Source organism: Charadrius vociferus, unplaced genomic scaffold, assembly GCF_000708025.1.
Source record: "Charadrius vociferus isolate BGI_N301 unplaced genomic scaffold, ASM70802v2 scaffold183, whole genome shotgun sequence".
Taxonomy (NCBI): Eukaryota; Metazoa; Chordata; class Aves; order Charadriiformes; family Charadriidae; genus Charadrius; species Charadrius vociferus.
This window is the reverse complement of record NW_009648250.1, coordinates 376,640-383,170: the sequence shown is the minus strand read 5'-3', so window position 1 is coordinate 383,170 and position 6,531 is coordinate 376,640.

Genomic DNA, 6,531 nt, shown 5'->3' with positions numbered 1-6,531 from the left:
CTCCGTGGCCGCGGGCAGGACGCGGCGGTGGCCGCCGCTGGCCGATCCCCACCCCAGCGCGGTCCCAGCACGTTGCTGATCCGTTTCCTTCACCTTCAGCAAAGCGAAAGGATCCTCAGTTTAAACCCGGAGTCCTAAAGAGTCGAGGTACAAACACCCAGCTTTGTCATAGGGCAAGGTTGGGTCTGTTAAATGATTTGGCATGAGATCTGCGGAACGCTCTGCCAGCAAATTAAAATATGCCCACAAGAAATGGAAGAAAAAATAGATTTCCCATTTAAATGCTCGTTTGGTAGCCAAGTTCAGTAAAAGGCAGTTTAATTACCCTAAGGAATAAACCCCTGAAAACACTATAACTACATTTAAACAGGAAGGGGTTGCAATGGAATAAATTATTGATGGTTTTGTTGTAACTTGGCTGGGAATGTATCCCAATTAAATTGATCTTACCTGGAGTCACAGTTCAAGTTCTCTTTAAATATTAAATTGGAGAAAATGCGACTGAGCACTATGCGTGTAGGAGATCACAAAGGATCCAACTGCAGTCTTTTTTGGGTGGTAAAGAACTGTGCATCTTGGCACTGAAAGATTTAAGGTTTCAGACACGAATATTTTTTTAAAATTTCCATACCCTAAACCTGAGCTGAGAAGGGACTGAAGTATTTTTGAAGCTATCTATCTGGCCTGAAAAGATTGCAAATTGGTTAATACTTCCCTGAGCAAGTAGGTCAGTTGTTACAGAATCTCCATAGATAAGTCTGGGTAGTGCTTCCGTGCTTCCTTTATTGATGCTTAATATGTTTTAGAATTTTAAGTAATTCCAAGCAATTGTCGAAGTTTTGTTTTATTTTAAAATACCTATGCATATGTTTCATGTAGTACTTATTTCAAAATGATAGTCTGTGCACTCATATTCTTTTCTAAATGGAATCCATATTCCAAAAAGACAAGATTGAAGATCAAAGTTAAATCCTTTCAACAGTCCTGGTAGCTTTTAATTAACCTAAGTTTAAAGAAGTTTAACTGGAGAATTCAGGATCTTTTGTTATGTATTGTGCAAAATTGAACTCTGGAATGATTATTTTATCTGTAGGAAAATTACCTAAAGATTCCCTGTGTTTTCACTAGTACATCTCATCCAAAGACAGTCAGCAGAGGCGTAGAAGCTATTACTGCTTTGAACATTCTTGTCCTTTCTCCTTGCATCTCTCACTGGAGGGTACCAGAAAAATGAGCTCTAAAATTTGCGAATGGAAAAGTTCTGTGATGTGAGAACTGACTGGGGTACCCTCCTTCAGGTAAAGTCTCTAACAGTACACATGAAATACTGAGCTATTGGTCTGCTTCCCAAAAGCAAAAGAAGCAAAACACTGTTTAAATTTTCTACTTGTCAGTCTCTGCCACAGGACAAAATTAGGTTGGAAAATAATACAAATAAATTAATTAATTTAGATTTCAGAATAATAGCAACCCCACCCCAAAACTGAATGCCAAAAGCTTTGGTTCATGCAGGCTGCCATTAAAATGCCAGAAGCAAACAATGACTCTATTTTAGCCAGACTTCAAAATTTAAAAAAGTATGTAAGAGCCAGTCCCTCTCCTAATAAAAAACAGAGCTATTGAGAAAAAAAATTAAATAAAGTGGGTAGGCATGCAGAAGGGGAATTGATGTACAAGCAATGTCCTAACATCATCTCTCAAATCAACGGTTAACAGACCTGTAATTACATATTCTGATGGGTTGCTGTTGGCCAAGAGAAAACTTTAGTTGTGATCTAAGTGGATTAATACATATAGGAGCTTCTTTTCAATTTTGCTCACCCGTTTTTATACTTTTTAGTAACTGTATTGGTGCGCTTAGATTCAGTAAATAAATTATTTCATTTTACCTTTGCCTTGCTTGTACAGGCAATGATGTCAGGTTAACTAGCACAGACAAAGGCATTCCATGCCTGCAGTGCAGAAATCCTTCAACTTCTCCCAGCTGGGGACCCCAACATCAGTCTCCTGATAATCCACACAATAGATTTTGACTGAGCTCCAGTCCTGGAGCTCCAATCATGATTTCAGAAAGCCCTTTGCAATTGCAGAGTTATCCAGAGTTGATGGCATGCTTGACAGAACAGCTTTACAGTCCTTGCATTAAATTCTCAAAAATATGTGTTAACATCTTTTTGGAAAAGGAAAGTTATTACTTAAAAATTCCTATTCTTAATATGTAAAAACAGGTGCAAATTGTGCTTTGAAGAGAGCTGGTTTATCAGCAACCATTGTGTAGTCAAAATTCTGTTTCCTTTGAAGTTGCTCCAGAAGTTAGACTGAGTGGGACTTTGCAATTCACAGGGGTCCCCAGGTGAGCACAGTTTTCAGACACCGTGAAGGCAAATGATAAATGATGAACAATCCATGCATCAGCAATATGCATGTTCATGGAGGGAAATAAGCAATCTTTTCTGAAAACGGGAAGTGGGGGTTTTTAGAGGTACAGGGCAAATCTCAGAATATGGAGCATACAACAACATACCTTTTCTGTTTCATTACTCAGCTGAGTTTTTCCTGTGTATAGAAAATAATCTTCCCCTAAAACTGCATCATTCCCTCTCTGTTTTATATTCTGGAAAACAATAGCAATCCATTACCCAAACATGGATGATGAAACTTAAATTTCATGCTACCTACATGTAGAATGGTAAAGTCTTTAAACAAAAGCAACTAATAACTTTTTGTCTAAGATTGTATTTCCTCATCTTTCCACAAGGTTTAAAAAGTATTTACTGGGAAATGTTAATTGCAAGTGCCAGTAGCAAAATAATGGCAATTCAGAAGGAGATTACAGTAAAACCTGTTTTAGATGATCAGGAGAAAAGTCTTTTTCTTTACAAGAAGTCAACTTTAGAGTAGACAGTGTGTGGTCTGTGAGAGGTACGCATCAGTGTGGTACTTGCTGTGCTTCCAAGGGTAGGGAATGGAAATAAATGAGGTAAGATTAAGACGGAAACATTGGAAAGTATTCATTAGCCTTCTTTAAATGGAGCCTTTAAGACTTCCAAAACAATGTTATCCGCAGAGTACATCTATTTGAAATAAAATCAAGTCATTCTAAGGTTTAAGCAATTTATGAAAATTGAAATTTAACTTCAGATTCAACTATTCATGGGGTACTGGTAAAACTTGCCTCTGGAAATCCTAAGCCCCTGAGACCAGTGAGAAAGTCTGGAGCAAGGAGGACGTACCCTTGGCAGAAGAGAGTCAGGTTAAACAAACTGTGTACACACAAGTCCATGGGACCTGATGGGATGTTCCTATGACTGTTGAGGAATCTAGCCAATGTCACTGTGAGACCACCATTAATTGTCTTTGACAAGTTGTAGTGTTTGGGGGAGGGCAATGTCACCCCTAGATTCCAGATGGGCAAGAAGGAGCATCTGGAAAACTACAGGTAAGTCAGCCTCACTTTGATCCCTGAGAAAGCAACAGAGAAATCCTCCTGAAAACCATTTTCAAACATGTTAAGGACAAGAAGGTAATTTGGAAATGTGGGCATAGATTTATGAAGAGCGAATTATGCCTAGCCACCTGATAGCCCTCCGCAATGAAATGACTGGTTCCATGAATGAGGGGAGAGCAGCTAATAGTGTTTATCTTGACTTAAGCAAGGCTTTTGTGACTGTGTCCCATAACATCCTCATAGACAAACCGAGGAAGTACAGATTAAATGAGTAGGCAATCAAGTGCACTGGAAGCTGCCTGAATTGCCCTGCTCAAAGTGTTGAGATCAGTGGCACAAAATCCAGCTGGCAATGGGTCAATAGTGATGTACCCCAGGGTCAATATTGGGTCCGATACTGTTATATCATCTTTATGTCTTCATTAATGACCTGGACAGTAGGACACAGTGCAACCTCAGCAGGTTTGCAGATGATACAGAATTAGAGGAGTGGCTGATACCTTAGCTGCCATGCTACATGGTGCCATTCAGAGGGACCTCAAAAGACTGGAGAAGTGGGCTGACATATTGTTGAGCAAAGGGAAATGCGAAGTCCTGCGCCTCGCCAAGAATAACCCCATGTACCTGCACCAGTTGTTCCCTGAGTACCTGGCCCCCTGTGTTGGTAAACAGGTAGGGAGCAGAATGAAGCCCCCATAATCCACGGGGAAATAGTGAGTGACCTGCTCCAGCACTTAGACATACGCAAGTCTATGGGGCCGGATGGGATCCACCCCAGGGTACTGAAGGAGCTGGTGGGAGTGCCCACCAAGCCACTTTTTGTCATTTATCAGCAGTCCTGGCTAACTGGGGAGGTCCCAGTGGACTGGAGGTTAGAAAATGTGATGCCCATCTACAAGAAGGGCCAGAAGGGGGATCTGAGGAACCACAGACCTGTCTGACCTCAGTGCCAGGAAAGGTTATGGAGCAGATCATCCTGAGTGCCATTATGCAGCACATGCAGGACAACCAGGTGATCAGGCCCAGTCAGCATGGGTTCAAAAAGGCAGGTCTTGTTTGACAAACCTGATCTCCTTCTATGACAAGGTCACCCACATAGAGGATGAGGGAAAAGCCATGCGTGTTGTTTACTTGGACTTCAGTAAAGCCTTCAACATAGTTTCCTACAGCATTCTCCTGGAGAAACTGTCTGCTTATGGCTTGATGGGTGTACTCTTCACTGGCTAAAAAACTGGCTGGGTGGCCGTGCCCAGAGAGTGGTAGTGAATGGAGCTAAATCCAGTTGGTGGCTGGTCACAAGTGGTGTTCTCCAGGGCCCAGTACTGGGGCCAGTTCTCTTTAGTATCTGTATCAATGATCTGGATGAGGAGATCAAGTGCACCCTCAGTACGTTCTCAGATGACCCTAAGTTATGTGGGAGTGTTCATCTGCTTGAGGATAGGATAGCTCTAGAGAGAGATCTGGACAGGCTGGATCAATGGGCCGAGGCCAATGGTATGAAGTTCAACAAGGCCAAGTGCCGGGTCCTGCATTTGGGTCACAACAACCCACTGCAGTGCTACAGGCTTGGGGAAGAGTGGCTGGAAAGCTGCCTGGTGGAGAAGGACCTGGGGGTGTTGGTCAACAGCCAGCTGAGTATGAGCTGGCACTGTGCACAAGTGGCCAAGAAGGCCAACAGCATCCTGGCCTGTATCAGGAATAGTGTGGTGAGCAGGACTAGGGGAGTTATCGTTCCCTTGTATGTTCACCTGCTGAGGCCCCGCTTCAAGTACTGTGTTCAGTTTTGGGGCCCTCACTACAAGAAAGTCATAGAGGTGCTGAAGTGTGTTCAGAGAAGGGCAATGAAGCTGGTGAGTGGTCTGGAGAACAAGTCTTATGAGGAGTGGCTGAGGGAACTGGGGTTGTTTAGCCTGGGGAAAAGGAGGCTCAGGAGAGACCTTATCAGTCTCTACAACTACCTGAAAAGTGGTTGTAGAGAGGTGGAGGTCGACATCTTCTCGCTAGTAAGCAATAGGACAAGAGGAAATGGCTTCAAATTATACCAGGGTAGGTTTGGGATGGATATTAGGGAAAAGTTCTTCACAGAAGGGGTTGTTAAGCATTGGAACAGGCTGCCCAGGGAAGTGGTGGAGTCATCATCCCTGGAGGTATTTAAAAGACAGGTAGACGTGATGCTTAGGGCCATGGTTTAGTGGTGGTTTTGGCAGTGTTAGGTTGATGGTTGGACTTGATGATCTTCAAGGTCCCTTCCAACCTCGACAGTTCTGTGATTCTATGGTGGATGCCAACTGGCTGGAAAGGTGGCTGGCAGAAAAGGACCTGGGAATCCTACTTAACAAGTTTAACATGAGCAAGCAATACTCCCTTGTTGCAAAGAAGGACAACAGGCCCCTGGGCTGCATTAGCAAGAGTGTCACCAGCAGGTTGAGGAAGGTGATCCTTGCTTTCTACTCAGGGCTGGTGGATCCACATCTGGAATGATGTGTCCAGTGCTGGGGTCCCCAGCTCAGGAGGCTTCTTATCAGTGTGAATAAGTACCAAATGGGATAGTGTAAACAAGACATCCAGACTCTTCTCTGTGGTGTCCAGTGACAGGACAAGAGGCAATGGGCACAAATTGAAATATGGGAAATTTCATTTAATCAGAATGGTGGAGTTCAAGATCCTGAGGGCAGCGAGGAAGGTGCACAGCAAGCTCACTACCTTGGACCTCAGGAGAGCAGACTTTGGCCTCTTCAGGGATCTGCTTGACAAAGTACAATGGGATAAAGCCCTGGAGGAAAGAGGGGCCCAAGAAAGCTGATTAGTATTTCAGGATCACCTCTTCCAAGCTCAGGAGCTGTGCATCAGGCAAAAATGCCAGGAGGCCTGTGTGGATGAGCAAGGAGCTCCTGGACAAACTCAAACAGAAAGAGGAAGCCTACAGAGGGTGGAAGCAAGGACAGGTAACCTGCGAGGCATATGTGGAGAACCAATACCAGATGCGATTTTGTCTCAACGTTGCTACTGTGCCGCCATCTCCTGGGAGGACCATCTTCTTCATGGTTTTGGAAGCGACGACCTCATGTGCCTGCGCAGGGACC